Raw genomic sequence first — 26,898 nt, 5'->3', positions numbered from 1 at the left:
GCTAGGAGAGCCTTGTGATAGAACTCTAAATCTTGCTCATCGAAAGTGTTGACATCGATGAGTCGCCACAAAAACAAATCAAAAGCTGCATTGGCAATGTGTGGATCCTTTCGGAAAGTTTTGAGTAATTGTAGCCAGTCATTAATAGAAGCAATACCAATAGCAAAAGGAGTGTCTTTTCTCTTTGCTTCTTTCTCAAACTTGATCAACTTCTGATGGAACCCACTATTTGGAAAACATGCAAGTATAGTCTGAATGCCTTGGGCCAGAGGGGAACAAAGGTCATCTTTGAATCCAAGTTTCAATAAGAAATCATTCCAGCAATCCTGTTACACATGTAAAAAAAGTCTTGAGCTATGCATTGAAAAACATTTGTTCTTGCCTAACTCAATAAATGGTTTTAATGAGCAACGTGGCACGTGACATGGAAAATGTGGTAGTCCACCAACCAAGGATTACCAACATGACCCATGGTTAACTTGGCCAAAGGTTAACAAGGTTCGAGTGTGTGTGTTTTTAAAAAAAGAAACCTCTAAACAACACGGCACACGATGCTCAAGAAAAGGTGGAAAATTTTTTATTTTCAAGATTATTTGACATATGGATACTAATAAGTACAAAGTGTCAAATCCATCTAGTAATCTCCACTCTGAGGTTGGGGTCCACTTACCTGCCACCATCTAGACAAAACAATGTGTTAGAACATCATAGTTTCGTGAGGGAAGATAGGTAATGCCTGTAAACCCTAGCTTGTTATCGCTTATACCAAAGAGCAAGATACCTACTAGGATTCTGAAATGAAAACATATTATCAACAAATTATAAAGTACAAGAAGGGGGATCATGCATCTTTACACGAGATGATTAGCTTCCTCTCTTTAGAAGGAGGAACAGGCGGGGCATCTCACCCATATTACTAGAACATATTTAATAAAAAATGATTTGAAAAAGAATATCTTGATACTAGTAGGAACATATATCTAATATATGAAAAATAGATTAAGTAAAGATATGATTGCATTGGTAAATAGTGTTTAAGATACTCGGCCAAAATCAACCATTGAAAAAAAAATTTGTCACTTTGAAAAAAGTCCCTTTATAGGCCCTAAAACAAAATAGAAAAGATTAACTAGAAAAGAAGAATCTCTAACGCTAATAATTAAGTAACATAAACTCGGCTATAGTCTACGGTAATTATTGTTATTATGTTCTATTGAGCCATGGGGTGTATTTCAAGGCCACTATGTCCATGAAAACAAATTTTTTTTTCCATAGAAACGAGGTAGAGAATAAGGCGTAACTATGCTATTTTTAATCATCACTAAGCTTAGGTATATACTTTTTAATATTTCAAATGAATAAGTATTAAATTATCTACCTTAAGAGATAGCTATTAACTTCAAAAAAAAAACAGCGGGAAGAAAAGAAAAGAAACAAGAGAGGGGGGTAAAAAGGATTAAAAAAAGGGGGTTTTTTTCACGAGGTATAGAGGGGGGACTTAAAATAAAGAATGGGATAGGGGGGGAGAGGGGGTAAGCACTGCCGGTAAACTAGGGAGCAAAGGGTGGAAGAGGAGAGGGGGTAATATGTAAGCACAGCCAAAAATTAGAAGGTGGTTAAAGCAAAAAGGATACTTGAGTATCCATGTGGGCCGACAGTCAAGGCACAGTCATATAATCAATGGGCAACCGTGGTCAATCGAGAGTCATGAGTAGTGGGTCACAGTGGGAATTCATGAGCCGTGAGCAGTCATAGGCCACTCATGGGGTTATGTCAAGAGAAGAGGGTAGAGGCTCTGGTATACGTATAGGAGGGAGGGAGGCGAGGTCGCACGGGAGAAATGATTGAGGAGCAGGAGCATCGAGGATTAATACGAACTATGGAGGTGGCTTATCACAAAGAGTAGCAGTAGCAGGTATTGATGACTAGGAGCAGCAAGTAGGGTGTATGATCACAAGAGCAAGGCGTACAATCACAGGAGCAGCAAGCAGTGGGATTTGATTAGGAGTAAGCTTGGTCAATGGGTTAAGAGGAGGGTAGTCTAGGCATTTTATAGGCACATTAGTTGGGTAGTCGGGTAGATATGCGCTAGTGTAGTTAGGTGTAAAAATAGCTATTCTTGGAAGGCAGGTAGGTAGGCGGTTTTAAGGGGGGTTTAATAATTATTCTAGAGAGGCGGGCCGAGAGAAAAAAAAAACTTAAGCTAAGTGCTATTAGGAAAAAATGCGGTTGGTTGGGAGGGGGGCGGTGGTTTTGGGATTTTTCTCATATAAAGTAATTAATTAAGAGTAAAGGGTAGTTAAATAGAGACACGATTCTTAATTAAAAAATAATATAGGCAAAACTTAATAAGGGGATTTAAATAGGAAACGTATCTATAAAAAAAAGGGGGTTAAAGGGGGGGGGATGTAGTGGGATTTTTTCAAAGGAGGTAAGTGTGTGTGTTGGAAATGTAGCAGGCGAGGGGGGGTTTAATAAATATTCTAGAGAGGCGGGCAATTTAGGTGGCTCTAAGGAAAGCCTTAATCTAAGTGCTATTTGGAGAAAAGATAGAGGACTATAAAATACAGTGGGAGGGGGGGTTGGTTTTTTCTTTTTTTTTTAATTAGAAAATTAAATTAAAAAGAGGGGGGAGTAAAGGAAAGATAAATTAGGACAAGATCCCTAACTAAATGAAAATATAGGAAATTTTGAAAAAAAGGGGGTTAAATAAGGGAAGTGTGTAAGTGTGTGTGTGTGTGTGTGTGTGTAAGTTTTTTACAAAAGGATTGTGATAGGGATGTAGTGGGATTTTTCAAAGAAGAAACAAGGCAAAACTAGGGGGGCTTTTTCTTACCAAAAGAAGGGAAGTGTGTGTGTGAATTTTTTTTTTCCACAAGTAGGGAAGTGTGTATGTGTGTGTTTCAACCTACATTTCTACTACTCTTTTTCCATATCTCAATCCAACATCCTTGACACATTCAGAATCGTATGACTTCAATGCCCTTGAATCATTCATTTCTTTAGTTCATTAAACAACTTCAAATCTAGTCTTTGTAATTACAGGAATTACACCCATCACCCATGGAATTTTCCAAAGTCCCTTAAATCCCAAGTCTTACTGTTCCCCACATAATTGGATCAAAGAATACTATAGATCATTATATTGGCATTGCAGGAAATAAAGATTCCGTGATACAATCAATTGAATATAACTTGGAAGGGGACTACAAGGTGTCCCAATTCAGTCATTAGCAATCCTCCTTTTTTCCAAAGATCCCATACAATCAATTCTAATGGAAGGTGGCAAAATATAAATTACTGTTCTGCCAAAGACTTGCATAATAACAGCAGTAATAATCGTAAGAAAACAATACAACGTCTGTGCTCAAGAGATAATAGGATCTCGTATGCAAGAGAGAAAAGCAGATAGTATGGAGAATCAAAATTTTGATTACTATAAACTGATACAATAGATGGCGCTACCTCCCAGCCGTGCGCTCCTATGTGAGAAGCTTCGATGGCATGCTAGAAACAGTAGAGGACAGAGGCTAGATGCTAAGAAATCAGGGTTGCTGTAGCCAGTGATGATGATGGGCTTCATGGGCTTGCTCTTATATAGCCACACTAATCATAGTCGGTTAGACCCAATTGGGAGACCGACCCAGTCGGCCCAAAATGGGCCACTGACCACACGTTAGAACCATGGCGCAAAATAGAGCAACTGACCTACGGTTTTTGTTTGGCCCAAAGCCACATCCAAGATCATCTAGGGCTCCAAACGGGCCCCGCAACGCTGTGCCGAGAAATGCTCTGTCTATCCTCAATGCGGTCAGTCATGGTATGCCTTCCCACACTTGCATGTAGCCTACTTGGTAGTGTGCCAACTCTATCTGAAGCCGTCCAGCCATCAAGCCACACATGGCCCCCATCTGGTGTCCATCCCAAGTCCCTTTATAGAAATACTCTACATTTACATTTCAATTCCCTTTCAGACACTACTCAGACCTTTGACACTTTTGCTTTTAGTTGGAAATATATGCCTCCCCTTAGATCCTATCTCTCTACAAGCCTAAACTTGCCTTCTTATCAGAAAACTTCACCTCGTCTTGTCTTTGCACTTCCCTCAAAAGGTTTAAATCCTGTTTCAAATCCTTTGATAACAAACTTCATATTTGTACCTCTGACCCTAGCTTCTTTCATCATCCCTTTCTCCACTCCCACATTCGTTATGACCTCAATCACATTCCTATCACACCCTTAAATCCACTTCTTGCTCTTCAAGCACTCATCCAAACCTTCCACGACGTCTGTTTATGCCTAAGCTTGGACCCTACTCCCCTTTTGAAAAGCATCTCCCTTCTTTTTTGGAAAGATTTCCGTTCCTTCTTTCCCCTCCTTAAAATCCAAAAGTCTCATCTCGAAGATAAAACTCTTCTCGACAAAGTTAACTGGTATTAGTTGGAAAAGAAATCAAGACAAGAGGCTAGAGGACAGGTATGGCAATGCTCGAGGGCCATAGAGGAATAGGGAACGTGAGGGGAGGAGCATTAACATGGGTGGGGAAAAGGGATTAAGAGGGGAGGGAAAGAAGAGGGAGACTATGGCACAAGGGGAGAGGGAGAGGGGAAAGAGGAGTATGTACATGGGTGGAGGATGAATGTAGAGATGGAGACATGGAAAGTAAGTATATTCGGATATAGTTGATACATTTATACTAAAGGTAAGGTAGCAATTACTTATGAAGGATACTTTCATATTTGACCTTACTATACATATTTCCAACTTCGAGCCATGGTAGCCGAGGGTTTTATATGATGAGGAATACATTATTGTATTGAATTAATACTCATTTAATTATAGAAGATAGAAGGGCTAAGGGAAGCATATATTGGATGTGCATTAGCTCACTACTTCTTGTTATTTTAACTACAAAACTAGTATCCATATTACTAATAGGATTACCTTGGATAAGGGAATATACCATAGCTACATGGGAGATATTTATCCATGTAAGATGTTGCATAGTATTATATGTAGAACCATGACTTATCCCACCAGATGCATAGATGTACAATGGACTATTCCTTGGATTCATAGGACCACATCAATTATACTATGGAAACCTAAAAGGAACCTATGGATGTACCAAGTAATCGATAGGATACAAAGGATCCAATGTAGAAACAGAAAATAATAGATAGGAATGAACAAAATAGCTCAAATTGTACATTAGTAGGAAGGCCTTTTCCACCTTACCATTGTAAATATGGATAGTAGGGAATTCATTAGACGCCATTAGATACAGCACTAGGAATAGAAGGGAGATTGAAGCCAGGGATTCGCCTTGACCAAGACAAGGAAAAGCAACAACCAAAATTAATTGGGGGAAGAGTACCAAGGGACCTCCTCAGTTTGAGCATCTTCCCCATCCTCCAAAGTATACGGGATCCAAAGGAAATACCAAAGCTGAGGAGCAAAGTATTCAACATTCCAAAACTGATTGAATGAGAAGAGGAAGGTGAAAACACATGATAAAGGAACTGGGAGCTTGGAACAAGGTCACGAAGTTGCTTGCAAGCTCAAGGGAATGTGAAAGACCTATACCAGAGGCATGCACGTTTCAAGAGAGGAACAATTTACGAAATTTCACCAAACCTGGTTGCACGCTACACACTCCAAGGAGATGCACAGAGAGCTTGGTAGATATGCTTGACTACGCATGGACCTCCCTCAGGTACCAAGACTATAGGGAGGGGCTTAATGGGTTGGGAGATTGAGGTGGGATAGGCGGTTCAGCCTCCTCTAGGAAGCTCAGAGTTAAAGGCAGTCATGGCTTTTTGAATGGGTGTTTTACCTTGTCTTTTTTGGCTATGCCCTGGTAGAGGAGCAAAGGTAGACTGACCAGTGAGCTCCTCAATTTGATGTGGAAGTGTGGCTTAGCCATTTTCCCTAACTGGCACTTCGTTTCCTTACGTATCCTCCTACTCGAGATGCCTTCCTTACAAACGAATGCTTTAGATAGAATGAGGGTATATGCAGAACACTGACAACCAGTGACTAGTTGAGTGTCTCTAGGAGACACGGGGAAGCCTTAGAATTCTCTACATGTGGTAGACCTCTGTGTCTGACTTTGCCTCTATGTAGAATCGTCCTTTTTTTCACATAAGGGTAGCATTCCCCAACCCAACTATAATGACCATGATTAAAGGGTAAACAGATAACTCGAGGTGCCACCATGACCACCACATAGAAATAGAGCGTAGCCGTAGACAGCAAAAACCAGAAGACCAAGCATGCTCCCATACGTGGGGTGACAAAGTGCTTCTTTGTCGATAGTTTTGCATGAATACCTTTCAAACAACTATCCTCGACTCATTTTGCTAGGGCACAAGCTATTATATATACTTGATGATCAAAAAATACGCACATCCATGCCCAAGGGTAGCCCAGATAGTGGTAGTCCTCCATTGAGTTGGCTTTGACACCCTCATGCTCCATGAACGAGATCATTTGAAATCACTGAGCACTATTATACAAAGTCATAGTGATAAATAGAGGATGATATGTTTGCAATAAACTATAGTTTGCACCACGAGATATTTTATGTATAGTCTAAAGACTACAACCGTTAGATATGTCTCCTACTCTCATTGTACTATTTCTCCCCACTCGCTTGACTTTGGTATCACACGACTTTATAATTCCAGAATGTTGATGCCTGATGCATAGAGGTCATTGGATTAGTTTACCAACTATGTAGGAGATATACTCTACCGGGTCGGGGTTGCATGCGTGATCTAGCAATATGAACGATACGTAGCCACGGAGGTCTAATGTGGTATGCTTCATCAGTAAGCCCCGTAACATGCGACCATGATTAATTGGGATAGTGTACATTCGGTCAACGAGGAGGAGCGATGATGGGCCCGAGAGCTAGTGAGCTCACGAATAGGAAATGATTATGCGCAGTAGATTAATGTAGGTGTATTATTTGTACCAGATATAATCTGCTGTCCTGGGACACATATTCTTTGATAAACACACTTTAGCAGGTTCATAGAGACCTAGAGCTATGAAAATATGCCCACCAGGAATCGACTGTACAAGTGATTTGGCACCAAAAGAGTTGGCCAGAGATTCACAGGTCTCAAACCTAGGGGAGATACGAGGTTTATAGATGAAGTATGTCTCGAGAATTGGTTTTTGAACACCTTTGATAGATGTAACCATATCGACAATCCACAGGGTGCTAGTCTAATAAGCATAGTTGAGGATAGGCTGGCCCATTGTTGGCAGCAAGGTAAATTATATTAAAATTTAGGATTTTTTTGAACATATTTGAGCTAGAATTTAGCTACTGTACTTTCTCTAGCTATCTTATAAAGGGGACTCCACAATGGAGGAAAACTGGTTGGCACTGTATATTGCATGGCAGATTTAATCTACTTTATTTCAATGGCAACATATAGTATTTAATATCATTTAGTTCTCATTCAGTTATTGGAAAGAGTTCATTTGAAATCCATTTTTCACATTCAGTCTAATTGAGTTATTAAATGGGAAATTGTGGAGATATTAACATCATATGGACTTATTAGAATGAAGATAAGGTTTTGCAAGTCACACTATTGAGCATTAAGGCAAGGGACACAATTAGATATCCTATCCCCACTTAATAAACAAAAAAGAAGCTGGGAACAATAGCAAGGAGATCCCTAATCACATATAAGTGGATAGGGAAAGGAACATACAGGAATCATTCTTATTTATGACCTTTATTACTTGGAATTTTTATTACCATTCACTGAAAATGTATACATTTGTTTACCATTTAATTTTTTTGGGAATTCAAGTGCCATAATATGAATCATTGCAAGTCAAGTTGGGTGACAAGGATAACAACTGTGTGCTAGCATGGAGGCCTGTAGTCCCACATTTAAAGGTCCTTATTTAAATGCAGGTGAGTTGGCACACTTCTCAATCAGATTTGCTGATGAAGGTTTTTGAAGATTAAACTAGCACACTATATACTACCGGCAAAATGGATAGATGCATATGATCATCCTATAATATTAGTTGATGTTTTGTTTACAACTTTTGGCTAATACTGAGAATTTTGGGAGTAAATTATTGTCCTTTGTATGGGTATACCATAAACATGGAATTTTGAGACAACTCGGTGATCTCTAGTTATTGTTAGATATCAATGCTCCACTCTTGTGTAACTATGCAGGAACTAGCTAACTCTACTTGTAAGCCCCCCATATGAGGAGAAGGCATTTGAGTAGCTAGGTTATCCAGTAGGTCCTGGTACCATATTCCGGTAAGTAATCCATTTATTTTTCATATTCCCTCTTTTCATTGTCAATGGTACCTCAATTGGGTCCTCATTTCTCCTAATGTTATCAACCACCAGTTTAATGAGGGAGACCCTTGTCAAATGTTGTTGGTTATGGGTACTTTAGGGTTTTTCCTTTAGAGTTACATAATACCCCATGGTTCATTGAGACCCCATGGTACAATCCATTGTACTCTTCAATGGTTTATCCTCCATGTGTCTAATATTCTAAATCACCACATCTACCATGTATTCTACCCCTCCAAGGAATCACGTCTTACATTTCCTTCCATTTATCTTCATGTATAACCTTTCCCATAGGTAAATGTAAGATATTAATCATATAACTCCTAATTATGGCATGGGAGCTAACTATACCATCACGTAAACCAATCTCTGCATAAGTATTCCTTTAGTCCCAATTTTCTCTACACATATGTGTCCGTTACATCCTATTATTAAACTCATATATATGGTTATATCAGCTCATCCTTTGCAAGGAGGATGTGTGTGTGTGTGTGTGTGTGTGTGTAGAAATAGATAACAGCATAGCACCAACTACTAGCATGAACTACATCATTGCCAACTTCACTATAACCCCTTATAGCTCTTTGAGAACTACTCGCATAGTGTGATACCAAAACTATCATAAAGAAAATCACTTGACACAATTTTGGAATGTACTAAGGAAACTTTAACAAAGCCTCTCATGTCTACACTTTCTATGCACAAGTTCTATATTTCCAAACTTAGCACCTTGCAAAGTGTCCACTTGCTCCATGTGCCCATTAGGCTTACACGTCTATCTATCCATTTATATATTAATAGGATATAGATCAAATCTTTTTGTAGCTTGCAAGCTACTAGAAGAAGGCCTAATTGTAGGAGTAGATTTTGAGTAGAGGGTAAGCCATAGTGATGAGAAATCATTTCCATTTTCACAAGTGAAGCCTATAATAGGTTAGCATGCTACCAAAACTTGTGTGTGTGTGGGTAGTGTGTGTGTGTGTGTGTGTGTGCAATTTCAAGACAAACATTATCCATCTTAGACTTATCAATCAAGACAATCTATGATAAGATAATCTCTACAAAGAAAGTTTATATTGAAAACATCATGTAATTTTGCTCAATTATAAATATCGATATTGAAGGAGCTCCAATCACCTGCATCCATCCACAATAAAGAAAAGTTAGAACAAGGATCCTTACTTGTGGGACTGTAGGCTTCATAGCGTAGCTCCACTTGTTATCGATGTCACAACATCATAAGCCATTTATAATGTGGTAAAATATATCGACCTTCGATGGTGGTGCATTGTGTGACACCTCAACATTTGACTCACAGGTATCCAGATGCTCCATGTGAATGATGTATGTAATTCCTTCTTTCTGGATTGTCATATCACAAATTTTCAAGTAGGGGGTCATAAGAGACTTCACGTCATATTTTGAATGTTAACTTTTCCCCAAAAAAAAGGCTATCTTGCCAGTATATAAAAAAGAGTTATGGTCATCATCATATAGGATCATATTCCTATGTGGAAGTCATAGTTGTTTTTCCTTGACCGCATCTTTTTGCTAAGGTACTTGTTTTCTTAAAAGCAATAAGACAAATACTTAGACAAGCCAATCAAATTTCATACTACACACACATATCATCCGGTATTAAAACCAAGCCAGGACAAATTTCCTATATCCAAGATGCTCCTTAGCCAATTTTTTAGTAGGATGGTAATGTTAGATATCAATGCTCCACTCTCATGTAACTATGCGGGAACCAACTAACTCTACTTGTAAGCCCCCCATATGAGGAGAAGGCATTTGAGTAGCTTGGTTATCCGATAGGTCCTGGTTTGGACACCAGATGGGGGCCATGTGTGGCCTGATGGCTGGACAACTTCAGATAGAGTTGGCACACCACCAACTAGGCTACATGCAAGTGTGGGAAGGCATCCCTTGACTGACCACATTGAGGGTAGATGGTGCATTTCTTGGGGCAGCCCCTCTCGGGTTGTAGGGTCCGTTTGGAGCCTCAAATGATCATGGATGGTTGTGGGCCGAACGGAGACCATAGGTTAGTTGCTATGTTTTGCGCACCGGTTCTATCATATGATCGGTGGCCTATTTTGGGATCGACCCCCAGTCGACCGTTTTGCGTGGACTGGGTCGGCCACCCAATTGAGCCTAACCGACTACGACTGGTGGCTATATAAGAGCAAGCCCGTGAAGCCCATTTTATCACTAGCTACAGCAACCCTGATTCCTTAGCATCCAGCCTCCGTCTTCTACTGTTTCCGGCATGCCATCGAAGCTTCTTTCACAGGAGCGCATGGTTGGGAGGCAGTGCCATCTATTGTATCAGTTCTACAGTAATCAAATTTTTGATTCTCCATACTATCTTGTTTTCTCTCTTGCGTATGAAATCCTGTTATCTGTTGAGCACAGACATTGTATTATTTTCTTACATGGTATCAGAGCCTTGACTCTAGCAAGAAGATTTGGTAGTGTGTTTCTATTTGCGAGCAGATTGTGAGAGATGGCCCAGCCCGCAAGACTACGAATCCCACCATTTGGCAAAAGCGAAAAGTTGGACGGCTCTAACTATCCTCTCTGGAAGTTCAAGATGAAGACCATCCTAAGCGCATATGAGGTTTGGGACACTGCTACTGGGGTGGACGTGAGGCCAGTTCCGAGACTGGATCTAGCCAATGCAGGACAACATATAGTACCAACTGTGGATGAGATTCTCGCGTGGACAAGAAGAAATGCAGATGCACTATGTTCTATTGTCTACAATGTTAGTGATTCCATCATGGCGTTAATTCAACATGTCACCATAGCGGAGGAGGCATGGATGGTCTTGAAAAGTCAGTACGAGACCACGAATCAGACATGAATTCAGAATTTGGAGACTCAACTCGCGAACGAAAAATTGTCTGAGTCTGAAGCAGCAAAGAAGTTCATCACTAGGGTGAAGAATCTGCGCAATCAAATGATTGCAATTGGCATCACCATCACCAGCGAGAATCTAGCACGAAGGTGCATATGGATTCTCCCACCAAAGTACGACGGTCTTGTTATGGCACTGAATACACATAACATAAATCTGCCCCTCAACTTTGAAGATTTCAGTGTGATGCTTCTGGAGGAGGAGATGCATCAAAAGACGAGGACTGCAGCTTTCTGGACCGGATCAAAGAAAGGTAAGGGTAAGGACTCTGGTAACCCATCTTCTTCTGATGATAAAAAGAGAAAGAAGAAGGTCAAGTGCTTCTATTGCAACAAGGCAGGGCACAAGCAAAATGAGTGCCGAAAGAAGATTGCAGATGAGAAGAACGAAGTAAAGAAAGAGTCTAGCAACAGGGCGCAGGCAGTACCAATAGATCTGTTTGTAGTAATTGAGGAGATTTGCACGGAGGCAGTTCATGTACCTGTGGATGAACCTTAGATCATTGATAGTGGTGCATCACACCACATGACCAGTCAGAAGGATTGGTATACCTCTCTAGAGCCAGTAGGGAATGACATCATGGTAGCAATCAGCAATGATGCAAAATGTCCAACAAAAGGAAAAGGTACAATTGCTCTCAAGTCAGATGGAGTTGTAAAACAGTTGTTCGATGTTCTTTATGTGCCAAATATCAAGAGGAACTTGTTGTCTGTTTTTGCGATCAGGGATCGGGACCTCAAAGTTCAATTCGATAATTTCATATCTGCCCGATGTATGTGAAGCTTGCATGATGGGCAAGCAACATCGACAGCCCTTTCCTAAAGAGGCCAGCAGAGCAAAGGCTCCTCTAGAGCTCGTTCACATGGACCTCTGCGAAAAGATGGAGACGGAAGCTTTGGGTGGTTCCTTCTACTTCATGATGCTGATCGATGACTACAGTAGAAGGATATGGATATACTTCCTGAAGATGAAAGACGAGGCTTTCAGTAGGTTCAAGGAATGGCATGTAATGGTCGAGAAAAAATCAAGGAGAAAGGTGAAAAAGCTGAGATCAGATAGAGGTGGAGAGTTCACATCGATTGAATTCGAAAGTTACTGCAAAAGTCATAGAATCAAGAGGCAAAAACCCCCGCCACATACATCACAACAAAATGGAGTAGCAGAATGCAAGATGCGCGTCATCTGTGAAATGGGCAAGAGTATGATGAAAGGAAAAGATTTGCTAAAGACTTTCTGGGCTGAAGCATGTAACACTGCAGTTTACATCCTCAATCGTAGCTACACGAAGGTTGTGAACGGGATGACTCCACTGCAAGCCTTTTCTGGTAAGAAACCTTCAGCTGCACATTTTAGAGTTTTTGGATGTGACCGTTTTGTGCATGTCCCTGATGCTACCAGGACCAAATGGGAACCAAAGAGCCAGAAGTGTATTTTCTTGGGCTGCAGTGAAGAGGCGAAGGGTTACCATCTCTATAACCTTGTTATAAAGAAGGTAATTGTAAGTCGCGATGTGGTCTTCTCAGAACAGCCGCATCAATTGGAGGAGGATGCTTCCTTCCTAGACAACCAGGAACATGATATCCATCCAGTATTACCACCAACAGCAGACCGAACTCCCCCGATGGTGCTTGGGAGGATTCAAGACAAAGAAGATGAAGAAGAGCTTGCAAAACCACAACAACAACAGCCATTCCCGAAGTGGGTAAAGCAGCTTTTGGATGGCAAAGAACCTCTAGCCATTGAGGAGGAACCATCCAAACACCACCGGTCCAAGAGATTAGAGGAGCAAAGAAGGGCGTAGGAACACTTGGTCAACTATGCTTTGATGACAGAAGTGACTCGTGCTAATGAACCCAAGTGTCTTGAAGAGGCACAGGGCGATGATAGGTGGATGGAGGCTATGCAGTCGGAGTATGGCTCCATAATGAAGAACAACACTTGGGACCTTGTGGATCAACCACCAAAGCGCAAGGTAATCGAAACCAAGTGGGTGTACAAGATCAAGTACAAGTCCGATGGCACGTTGGATAAGTACAAGGCTCAGATCATGGCAAAAGGATTTGCACAGGTACATGGTTTTGATTATCAAGATACTTTTGCTCCCATAGCTCGACTAACCACAATTTGTAGTGTTTTGGCTTTAGCTACCCAGGGAAGTTGGCCCATGTTTCAGATGGATGTGAAATCTGCCTTTCTGAATGGAGATCTCAAGGTGGAGGTATACGTGGAACAAACACCAGGTTTTGAGATCCCCGGTTCAGAAGGTAAAGTCTACAAACTAAAGAAGGCACTTTATGGGCTGAAACAGGCCCCACGAGCATGGTACCAATGAATTGATGCCTACTTTCTACAAAACGGGTTCAGGAGGAGCCCATCTGATGCAAATTTGTATATCTTCAGAGAAGGAGGCAGGTGTATGATCGTGGTCCTTTATGTGGATGACCTTGTCATAAGAGGGAACCATGAAGAGAAGATCTCGCAAACGAAGCATTTGCTAGGAAGAGAGTTTGAAATGACAGACCTCGGACTGATGCATTTTTATTTGGGGATTGAAGTTTGGCAAGAGCCGAAATAGATCTTCATTTCATAGCTGAAGTATGCTGGAGAGATACTGAAGGCATTTGACATGGTTGAGTGCAAAACAATTAGTACCCCTATGAAGGTTGATGCGAAGCTCTCAAGCGAGGATTCATCACCACTGGTGGACGAAGCACAGTACAGAAGGCTTGTGGGTAGCTTGATTTACCTATGCAACACACGGCCGAACATCAACTTTGCGACTGGTGTACTAAGCAAGTTTTCCAATAAGCTTCGAGAGAACCATTGGAGGGCAGGGATACAGGTGCTAAAATACATCAAAGGCACACTTGATTATGGCATCACCTATACCAAGGGCAACATCTTGACCGGATTCTGTGACTCAGATTGGGCAGGAGACGTGGACAGTAGGAGATCAGTGACAGGCAACTCTTTCTCACTTGGATCTGGAGTTGTGTCATGGGTCAGCAAGAAGCAACCCATAGTTGCTCTTTCTTCTACCAAGGCCGAGTACAAATCTGCATGCTTTGCTTCTTGCGAAGGAGTGTGGTTGAGGAGGATTTTGGGGGACATGGTTGCAGTGCAGAACAAGCCTACACAGTTATCATGTGACAATCAGAGTTTCATGGCGATTGCAAAGAACTCGGTGTTCCATGCTCGCACAAAACACATTGAGATTCAATATCACTTTGTATGCGAGCTGATCATGGATGGAGAGGTCGACTTGGTGTACTGTCCGACTATAGAGAATGCTGCAGACATCTTCATGAAGGCTCTTGGAAGAGACTTGCTGGAGAGGCATCTTCATTGACTTGGCATTGGGCCGAAAAAGTAAGTTCACTTACGGGTGGACATTGAGGGGGGTTGTTAGATATCAATGCTCCACTCTCATGTAACTATGTGGGAACCAGCTGACTCTACTTGTAAGCCCCCCATATGAGGAGAAGGCATTTGAGTAGCTCGGTTATCCAGTAGATCCTAGTTTGGACACCAGATGGGGGCCATGTGTGGCCTGATGGCTGGATGACTTCAGATAGAGTTGGCACACTGCCAACTAGGCTACATGTAAGTGCGAGAAGGCATCCCTTGATTGACCGCACTGAGGGTAGATGGAGCATTTCCTGAGGCAGCCCACTCTTGGGTTGCAGGGCCCGTTTGGAGCCTCAGATGATCTCGGATGGCTGTGGGCCGAACGATAACCATAGGTTAGTTGCTCTGTTTTGCGCACCGATTCTATCGTATGGTCGGTGGCCTATTTTGGGACCGACCCCCAATTGACTGTTTTGGGCGGATTGGGTCGGCCACCCAATTGAGCCTAACTGACTATGACTGGTGGCTATATAAGAGCAAGCCCGTGAAGCCCATTTCATCACTGGCTACAGCAACCCTGATTCCTTAGCATCCAGCCTTCGTCTTCTATTGTTTCTGGCATGCCATCAAAGCTTCTTTCACAGGAGTGCACGGTTGGGAGGTAGCGCCTTCTATTGTATCAGTTCTATAGTAATCAAATTTTTTATTCTCCATACTATCTTGTTTTCTCTCTTGCATACGAGATCCTATTATCTATTGAGCACAGATGCTGTATTATTTTCTTATAGGTAAGATAGCATATACGTAGTAAGTTACGTGAGTGTATGAGCCACCCAGAAGACATAGAGGTAAATAAGGTGCCGAAAAGAGATATGCACATAAGGAGCTTTGATAGGGAAACCTTGGGAGCGACTAACCTCAATCAAAACATTCCGTGGGTGTTCTTTATTCGCTGGCACAACCTCCTCCACACTTTGTGTGTGTATTACCACGCTTCTAAAGCCTTTATGTAATAAGGTAACGCCCATGCTCGTGATGGCTTTCGTGAAGAGTGGGCTTCATTAGAATGCTCCGACTACTCTCAGTACATAGTACAATCTAACTAGCTAATTGGAAACATTTAGATGCTTAGCAAGTTATTCCTTGACTATAGATAGTCATAATCATGCGATCATACCATTAGTTATGCGCTCTAGATCCCGTTCTTGCCTTGCTAGCTGTTTTAGGTTCTGTGGTATCCTTCATGCTACCATGACCTCCCATTTCTGATCCCTCCATCGCTTTTTTTACATGCATATACTAAGCCATGAAGGGGATGCGTCAATTTTACGAGCAAAAACCTATGAGCAGGTTTATCTGAGCGTGTTTTTCAAGAGATTTTTAAGAACTAGATCCCTTTATCATAAAAATATACAGACTAGTCACTCATTCATTTTTACACAACATAATTTTCTTATTTAGAGACATCCCTTTGTACCCCTGTTATTACCTTAAAAAAGTGTTGATTCCTTTAAGAAACATTCCTCATAATCACTCTCAATGTAATAATACTATGCATATATAATTACTTATTAACACATTTATATCATATGGCAATATCTTTTTAGTGTTTTTATAGCGTATTTATGGACATGTTTCTAAAGAAGTTTAAATTACTATAAATAAGTATTAACTTGGGCTTATATATCACTCTCATAAAATACATGTAATATTTAATACTATATATGAAAGATTTTCCAAAATATAACTCCATAGATGTGCTCAAATGGGGTGTTCCGATCAATTTGAGTGGTTGAATGACTATATTTGGACATTGGATATGAAAGTTATGTCACTTTTAAAAGTGATGTCCAAGGTAGTTTCGCCAGCGAAACTACCTTGGGAGACTTGCTTCAAAGGGGTTTCGCTGGCGAAACTACCTGGATGGCTTGCTTCAATGAGTTTTCTTTGAAGAAACTCTTTCATGAAGATAGGTTGAGAGAGGGTTCTCAATGTCACCCCCTATTAAGTAAAAGTTGTAAGAAGGATCATAAGGGAATTTTCATAGAGAAGTCTACTCTACATGTGGGTTTCTTCAAAAGCCATCCCATTATGCTCTCACCATTCCTACAGATTCACCTAAAGATTTTTGTATAAAATAGGCATTGCTATAATACTTTGCATATTTCTAAGTGAAACTATGTTTTCTTTTGATCGATTTTTGCCATATTTATGCATAGTTGGAAGCTTTTTTTTTCCTTCGCTCGGACGCTCGGAAGATTTCGCTCAGAAAATGCTCGTCCCCGCCATGAAGGCTATATGTCCGTCCGTGAGCTTGGATATCCTTGTGGATGCTTCCATGGGAGGAGTAGAAGACCCATTCGAGAGGTGGCTACGATGGCTATGTCTATGTGTAGAGCACATTACTAGCATTTAGTAGTAGTGCAACGAGATTATCGACTATGGCCAGGGGCAAAGAAAATCAAGGTGTATACATCTCAAGCTTGTGAGGAAGAGACTACGCAATGAGCCAAAATGGCCCGTATGGATGGCTTAAATAGCCATTTCATGTAATAAGTTGACTCAGTCGGTTCATTTCAATGTGTCGATCCATTTCTATGTGAGCAATTTCATGAAAAGACTTTAATAATTTTCATGCATTTATACCTTAAAAACCACATAAATCTCAGTGCCCTTTTTAGATAGTCTTGCAATGTATTTTGGAAAAAAGAAGAAGAAGAATCCCAATGACTAATCTTCTTAATTATCCTTCATAGGTTCCCATCAAGAGATTATATATCAATGTCATTTGTTGATAGTGATGTTTGTCTTCCATACAGGCTACAATATACATCAAGAGATTACATCCAATGTCTTTTGGGCCTTTGGTCCTTTCAAAGTGATATACACTATCAAAAGGTTGTGAGCATGTAATTAATCCTTATGTATTGTCTTAACATAGGCTGTATAACCTATTAGCATATCATGGATTTACTAATGCTTGATAACAGTACGAACTAATAGATGTTTGAATAAGGAAAGATAGCATGGTCTAGCTCTGATGGCAAGTCCAATATAAAAAGCATACACAGTTGTAAGTGTGTGTGTGTGTGTGTATGTGTGTGTGTGCACCCAACCATCCACCCGCACAATCACAATCCCACACTCTACGAGGGTCACCATGCCCCTCATCAAGAGGGGTCATGGTGCCCACCTTTTGAAGGGAAAGAACTTAAGACAAAAATATATATATTAGCTCATGAGCATTTGCTTTGAGTGATATCAAATAAGTTTTATTAGATCTTGAGTATTGATTGAAGTCCCAGGAAAATCATTGTTAAGGAAGTTAGAAACAACCCTCCTAAGCCTCAAGCTATTACAACCATTTTCAGAAAAGTATCTGAAAAGTTTGCGGATAAAATAAGTTGCTTGTATGACATTGTTACAAATGTAAATGATATACATAATCTGAGAGCATATACCCATATAGCAAAGTTTTGACGGTCTATTGCTATCCACTTTTATGAATCTTGAAACCTTGAAAGGGAGGGAATCCCTTTTGTCATATTTTAGGATGATGAAGACTCCATCATGTACTAATGTGATAATGATCTCTCTACTAAGAAACTTCGCACTAGTTCGAATTATACAACCATTCTCCAATCGGGAAAAAGTTGTGGTATCAGCAAATAATCTCCATGAACTCAAGAGGGTAAATACAATTATCTCCAAGGGAACAAAATATCATAGGGTTAGGTATATTGACCAGGCAAAGGTCATCGATGTATCTAAAGGGATATTGAAACCATTTCAAAATATTCCATTTGCCCTATTTGGCCAAATTGATGCAGAACTTGTACTCAAAGTAAACAGGTAAAGATTGCACCAAATGGGTGAGCAAGATAAGCCCATAGGAATTCCCTTCTTTTGCCTCTAGGTCATGTTGTTAAGTTGAACGTACATGTTGGAAATGAGCCATGAATTAATTTTAATGACTGCCTCCATATCATAGTTTAGCTCAAGTCCACCTATTAAAGTCCATATACCTTCAGTTGGAGAGTGTGGCTTTTTTTGAAAAGAGATAAAATTGAAGCTACTATCCTTGAATGTCATAATAATTACCTTCTTTATGATGTTAACTAGACCAAGTTCCCCTTCTAGAGGAATTCTTTCATAGCATTGTGCTATGTCTGTAGAAAAAATACTAAATACTTTGTTGGGAAGATTTAGAGTGTAGTCGTAGAGGGATTCAATCCCCCACCAACAAGAACAATTGACTCCACCTCTTAGAAAGAGTTCATGTTGCGTTTTAGCGCATTTACTTTTAAGTTATGAAATGCATGTTTTTAATATGCATGTATTGATAAGCCCAATTTCATCATAAGTGCAACTAGCAGCATTGGTAATCCATCTAGAAGTGTTCTTATGGGCTTTGTATATACCCATATGGTAATTTAGTGGATAGAGGTGTTACAAAAAATGCCTGGAGTTCAGTTTCAATTTTCACTTCTAAATTTAATGTATTTACTAATTCGAAATCTCCATCATTAAGTCTTTCGAAGGCTGAGTCATGAGCAAATTTTCAACACACCAATGCTATGTTATTAGAAGCCTTGTCAATACCATGCATGAAAAAACGGTCCTTGAGAGTTCTCAAATTTTGCTAAAAATATTTATCACCCCATACATCTTTCATAAATTTCTTATGGTTGGGTAACTTTGTGTATTGGTTCCATAGCCAATCATAAGAGAATTTTATGAAAGATTTTAAAGTAGCTCGTAGGGAAATGCCAAGTATGTGGCATAAATTTTTCCAAGCTTGTTCAAGTGCTTTATGAGCATCACATATACAAGGCCTTTTAACTGGTATGTGGTTAAGTCCTTTTTTGAGCTCATTTCTTAATGGTTCATAATCAATTATACTCAAATCACACCAATGACTCCATTTTTTATTGATAAATTTACCAAATTTGTGGCATGAGCATCATAACTCAGTATAATAGCCAAAGGTCTCTTTAGGAGAAGACCCTAGTAGATTTTTGTGGAGTTTTCATGTTAACAAGATTTCATCAAAGATAGTATTTTCCACTATCACTCTGCAAAAATTACAGGCATTTAGAAAAAAGTCTCTCAAAATTATGCCTTCAAGTAAGGGGTTATAAAAAAGAACATGGATGAAGTGTGAAAAGTCATTTTCTCTTGTACTTTTAAACACTTTCCTCCCATGAACCAAAAAAGAGATATATCTGTGAACCTATGTCAAAAAAGAATCCTTTTAGTAGGATCCCCATCCTCTACTAGAGATATTCTAGAAGAGTTTTTACTACCCTCCTTTGCATCATATCTTGTGTTACCATGTCTTGAGCTATCCATCACGGATGATCCACCAGGGGAGAAATCAATAGTATCTTGTCTTTTCCCAGCATCACTGCCCCTATTGAAGCCATAGGAGTCCACTGCATGTTGCCCTCTACCTCTACTTATGGGAGGGTGGTAGCCTCCTCTTCTTTGCACATACCATGTGTCAAGCTGTTTACACCTCTAGAACTTCTGGGTTGCCTTTCATCTATAACTCTAACCTGTTTTGGGTTAAGAGACCTGACCAAAAAGTTAATCCCTTTTCCATTAAGCCCCTGAAATGGATCAATGTCTAGATCACTTACTGTGGCTCTGATACCTTCATTGACTAAATCCCGGTAGAGCAAGAAAAAATCATGGCTTGCTTAACTAAGAATTGAAGAAAAGAAGAGCACCATTGTATGAAGGCATACATTTTGACTGTAAGGGTGTTGCCATGCATAAATTGGTGTACATGATTGAGTATGTACCACATAGCATGGCCAAACCACATTACCTTGTTGGGGCATTGTAATTCTATATTGTTACAGTTGTATTTTAAGTAGCACATATAATTCCAAACATCCAGCACTTTTTTTGCAGGTAATAAAGTTTTGCGGCTGCAAAAAATTCCTTATTTTGATGTGCAAAATTACTCTTCTAAATCATTTAGTGCAAAGAGTTCTAACAAGATAATGTTGTCCGTATGTGCTGTCTTCCCTTCAATAGCCATGTTCTTCTATTCTTTTTTAACAGCATCAATATTCTCAGTAATTTGCTGCCCACATTTCAAATGTGATGGGTGCTGCAATGCTTAAGTCATTGAGTGACCACAATTTATGGTCCACTTGATGTGCAAATGTCGGGCCTTCTAATATCCTTCTTGGGATAAGGGGATTAACTGAAATATCCTTGATATTAAGAGCCAAAGTGTGTGGTGTAAGGAAGTCCTCTGTAAGGACATTTCTCTCTTCTTAAGATAAAGTGTCAAAAGGAATCAGAGAGTGTAATTTTGTGGAAAAAGGTGTAACTGTGGTGTTACGTTTCCTTCCTCCACTATTATTGAAAAGATACTCTGCATTGTGGTAGCAATAAAAAGATTTAATTACCTCGTCAGATTTTCTCTTATATTCCTCATATTGTGATTCATCATTGGAAATGATCTTACCAATAACTTTTGATAGCTTTTGTATAGTGGAAAGGGCATTGTCAGAAGACTTTGTAGAAAGTTCCCAGTTGCAGCACCAATTTGAAATACTAAACCATTGTCATGTTATTGGATAAATTTATAGATCTCCTTGCTAGAAATAATAGATAAAAATCCTTGGATCCCAATGGAAGGAGCCAGAAGGAGATCACTATAACCCATTTTGTGTAGATCACCGTGCCAAGTATAGTCCTGTGAAAGTACATATGGACCAAGAAAGAACAAGAAAAAGATAGGATACTGTTATGGATGGCAATAGATGAGGGTTTTCCTCCCTTCTCCATCCCCCAGATATGTGTATGAAATTTCAAGACAAACATTATCCATCTTAGACTTATTAATCAAGACAATCTATGATAAGATAATCTCTACAAAGAAAGTTTATATTAAAAACACCATGTAATTTTGCTTAATTATAAATATCGAATGATATTGAAGGAGCTCCACTCACCTACATCCATCCACAACAAAGACAAGTTAGAACAAGGATCCTTACTTGTGGGACTATAGGCTTCACAGCGTAGCTCCACTTGTTATCGATATCATAAGCCATCTATAATGGTAAAATATATCAATCTTCGATGGTGGTACATTGTGTGGCACCTCAACATTTGACTCACAGGTATGCAAATGCTCCATGTGAATGATGTATGTAATTCCTTCTTTCTGGATTTTCATATCACAAATTTTCAAGTAGGAGGTCATAAGAGACTTCACGTCATATTTTGAATGTTAACTTTTCCCCAAAAAAAAAGGCTATCTTGCCAGTATATAAAAAAGGAGTTATGGTCATCATAATATAGGATCATATTCCTATGTGAAAGTCATAGTTGTTTTTCCTTGACCGCATCTTTTTGCTAAGGTACTTGTTTTCTTAAAAGAAATAAGACAAATACTTAGACAAGCCAATCAAATTTCATACTACAGACATATATCATCCGGTATTAAAACCAAGCTAGGACAAATTTCCTATATCCAAGATGCTCCTTAGCCAATTGTTTAGTAGGATGGTAAGATAGCATATACATAGTAAGTTACATGAGTGTATGAGCCGCCCAAAAGACAGAGAGGTAAATAAGGTGCCAAAAAGAGATATGCACATAAGGAGCTTTGATAGGGGAACCTTGGGATCAACTAACCTCAATTAGAACGTTCCGTGGGTGTTCTTGATTCATTGGCGCAACTTCCTCCACACTTTGTGTGTGTATTACCATGCTCCTAAAGCCTTTATGTAATAAGATAACACCCATGCTCGTGATGGCTTTCATGAAGAGTGGGCATTGTTAGAATGCTCCGACTACTCTCAATACATAGTACAATCTAACTAGCTATAGCTAATTGGAAACATTTATATGCTTAGCAAGTTATTCCTTGACTACAGATAGTCATAATCATGCGATCATACCGTTAGTTATGTGCTCCAGATCCCGTTCTTGCCTTGCTAGCTATTTTAGCTTCCGCGGTATCCTTCATGCTACCATGACCTCCCGTTTCTGATCCCTCCATGGCTTTTTTTGCATGCATATACTAAGCCACGAAGGCTATATGTCTGTCCATGAGCTTGGATATCCTTGTGGATGCTTCCATGGGAGGAGTAGAAGACCCATTCGGGAGGTCACTACGATGGCTGTGTCTATGTGCAGAGCACATTACTAGCATTTAGTAGTAGTGCAACGAGACTATCGGCTATGGCCAGGGGCAAAGAGAATCAAGGTGTATACATCTCAAGCTTGTGAGGAAGAGACTACACAATGAGCCAAAATGGCCCATATGGATGGCTTAAATAGCCATTTCGCATAATAAGCCAACTCAGTCAGTTCATTGCAATGTGTCGATCCATTTCTACATGAGCAATTTCACGAAAAGACTTTGATAATTTTCATGCATTTATACCTTAAAAACCACATAAATCTTAGCACCCTTTTTAGATAGTCTTGCAATGTATTTTGGAAAAAAGAAGAAGAAGAATCCCAACGACTAATCTTCTTAATTATCCTTCATAGGCTCCCATCAAGAGATTATATATCAATGTCATTTGTTGATAGTGATGTTTGTCTTCCATACGGGCTATAATATACATCAAGAGATTACATCCAATGTCTTTTGGGCCTTTAGTTCTTTCAAAGTTATATACACTATCAAAAGGTTGTCATTAACACATTATGAGCACGTAATTAATCCTTATGTATTGTTCTAACATAGGTTGTATAACCTATTAGCATATCACAGATTTACTAATGCTTGATAGCAGTACGAACTAATAGATGTTTGAATAAGAAAAGATAGTCATGGTCTAGCTCTGATTCGTGAGTTCGATATAAAAAGCATACACAAGTGTATGTGTGTGTGTGTGTGTGTGTGTGTGTGTATGCATATGCATATGTATAACATATGCATATGCATATGTATATGTATATGTATATGTATATGTATATGTATATGTATATGCATATGTATATGTGTATGTATATGTATATGTATATGTATATATCTATTTATATAGATAGACACAGAGAGAGAGAGAGAGAGAGAGAGAGAGAGAGAGAGAGAAGTAAAATCAAGATTCAGGGACGTCCCCTTCTCTACATAAGTGTTAATGTAGCTCGTTTGTAAGAAAAGCTTGTATGCCTTCATGTTTATAGCTCCAAGAGCTTAATTAGGGTTTCTTGGCTTCATCCAAGGATTGATATGAGAGAGAAACCCCATGTGTATGCATCAAGCCTACTATGTTGAATAGATACACACATAGGCTATCATCCACAGTGGAAGACTTGAGTATGCTAACTTCTTCTTTATTGCTTATGGTTATGGCAAATCAAAATGTGCACAAAGAACATATATGTTGCTATTCTCATGGCAAAGGCTGATACAACTAGAGGTTGTAGACTAGTGCAAGCTGATGAATCAGGCCAAAAGGTCAGTTTGCAAAGGGTTCCTCGGTCTATAAGCAAGAGATCGGTTGTTCAGCAGTCTATAAAGAGCCAACTTCTATCCTTGTTGTACCTATTGTTGGTGCCAGGTGGAGAATTGCTGGCCTTGCGATCCCATGTGGGCTGCCTATGCTAATGTCCTTACTATCCCACATGGATTGAAGGACAAATTGATGTAATGGGATCATACCAAGGGTCATAAGGTCTATGGTTATGAGTGTGATCACATGAGTGAGTGTGTGAACATGTGTGTGTAGGTGTGCCTGATTAGGTGTGATTGATGATGTGTCAGTTAGTAGGTGTGAATGAGTGAATCTAGGAGTGTGGTGTGTGATTGAGAAATCAGTGGAGTGAGTTGTGGTTCTAGAGATGCTCTCCTTTGGGGCACATGCATTGTATCAGTTGCCCTTATAAGGGCCTCTCCTCTTTTGAATAAACACCTTTTTTTTGTTCCATTTGCTGAATCCTTCATGCTGTTCCATCATGTGGTATCAAAGCCATACTTTCCTCCTTGAGCCACCACGCCCTCCTTGAGCCACATCATCATCTTTCTCTTTGCCCTCCACCTTCTTCTTCCATTCTTCCCTCTTATGCTCATTTTTCCTTAGGATTGTTCTCTCCATTCTCTCAGCCATTTCCCATGTCCTCTGAGCTAAAGCATCTCCATGCTAGGGCAAACCTTTGGCTAGGAGGAATTGACAAATGCTCGCTTCATCTACCCATGCCGACACAATACTCAGTCTACGCTATTTTGCCAATTACAAGCTGCTGGAAAAAAATCTCTCTAATTCCTCTTAGGGGAGGCTGGGTGACCTTATGAGCTAGATGCTATTTAAGTTTGAGTGCATTTGGTCCAAAAATGAAGGAGAAATCAAAGAAAAACCAGTTGATTTTGAAGTAGTTCTCATCGGCGACTTGGCGCATATTTTTAGGCATCCTCTGGTATAGATTTTGTCCACTAATAAGGGCTTCTTTTGCCACCAAGATCCCCTTCATAGCCTCTATAATCAGGGTGAATTTCACCCTCTAGCCGATCTCTGTCTCTGCAAGCAAATTTCTTCATATTTTGGTCAAAGACAGTTGACCAAGCAGTCAAAATTTGGGGGTTTTACACGACTAAAAGTTTTGAATATGTTTACTGTATTTCACCACAAGAACTCAGTAATGAAGCTTATATTCATCATTATGCTCTTGCCTTTCTATGCGGATGATATGATGCTTGTGCTCTCAAAGAATATGTTCTCAAGTTCGACTTGCTTGAGTCTATTTGTCAAACCTTGTAAGGCATTAGACACTGCCCATGTGGTAACACCTTGCCTAGAATTGGATACTTTGCTTCACATTGACACAAATAGATTATGCTTTGGTATACCAAGAAGATACACAAAGAAGGAAAGCTTTGCTTCATCGACACCAAGTACAATGCAATGGACAAGCAAGTTAATGAGTTTGATAGTTTGGTGGCTTGGAAACGATGCCAGAAAAAGATTGCCATCAAGGGGGGGAATTTCCCCACATCTTCAACTTAGAATTTTTGTTTGTGGTCAATAAGGATTCTCTACCTTGGGATGTCCCCCTTAAATGAGTGTTAGTCTCATGTTTGAGCTTTTACCTTGTTATACCCATGGGAAATCCCCATGCATAGTCATTGTCCAGTCTTCCAATTGTAAACCAAGAGACCAAAGTCGGAATGAGATCATGTTGGAGCAAGGGCATCCAAATGAGTCTAATGCCGATGCAACTAGAGTTAGTGCCAAGTTAGAATCATGAGTGTTGTCACTAGAGATGGGCAAGCCATGAAGTTTGCTATGGACTACTGCTAAGGTTGAGGTCATCAATTCATGGGGGGGTATGAAGGACAAATCAATGTAATGGGATCATACCAAGGGTCATAAGGTCTATGGTTGTGAGTGTGATCACATGAGTGAGTGTGTGAACACATGTATGTGTGTAGGTGTGCCTGATTAGGTGTGACTGATGCTGTCAGTTAGTATGGGCGAATGAGTGAATCTAGGAGTGTGGTGTGTGATTGAGAAATCAATGGAGTGATTTGTGGATCTAGAGATGCTCTCCTTTGAGGCACATGCATTGTAGCAGTTGCCCTTATAAGGGCCTCTCCTCTTTTGAATAAACACCTTTTTTTGTTCCATTTATTGAATCCTTCATGCTGTTCCATCCTGGACTACCTACGTGGCTATCTTATGTGGACTGCTATGTTGTTATTTGTCAATGCTCTGCTAGGTAACCCTAGATCACCACTCCCTTTTGCTAAAGTTCCAACAAATTTAGACACATTGGAACTTTTTCCGATAAACTAAAGCCTATACCATATGTTATTGCCTTCTCCTTATGTTCATGAGTAAGAGGACTTTGACCAAGCTTACGTTGCCATAGCTAACCAGCTTCAAAAGCTTGAGAGAATGAAAGGTTCTTGCTCTCATAGGTTACCATCTTTCTCTCTTGAAGTAAAAATGCTCCTATTATATACCTGCTTGCATTAGTTGCCAGAAAAAATAGTTTAAGGTGATCAATGATGTTTTATACAAGGCCATCAACAACCACTTTTTTAAATGTATTAAAACCTTCTTGTTGATTATTTTCCCAAATCAAAGGTAATTTCTCTAAGGTTAAATTACTTAAATATTATATAATAGTAAAATATCATTTATTATGTTTTTTATAAAACCAAACAAATCATAGGAATATTAGAAAATACATGATCAAAATATCCTTTAATAAATGGTTATACAACATCAAAAGAATTAATGGTTATATAATATCCGAATATCCTCTACTATGTTTTTTATAAAACTAAACAAATCATATG

This window comes from Dipteris shenzhenensis, chromosome 19 (genome assembly GCF_047967505.1).
Source record: "Dipteris shenzhenensis isolate YYH24624 ecotype China chromosome 19, Dip_SZ_1.0, whole genome shotgun sequence".
Classification (NCBI taxonomy): domain Eukaryota; kingdom Viridiplantae; phylum Streptophyta; class Polypodiopsida; order Gleicheniales; family Dipteridaceae; genus Dipteris; species Dipteris shenzhenensis.
This window is presented reverse-complemented; position numbering follows the sequence as displayed.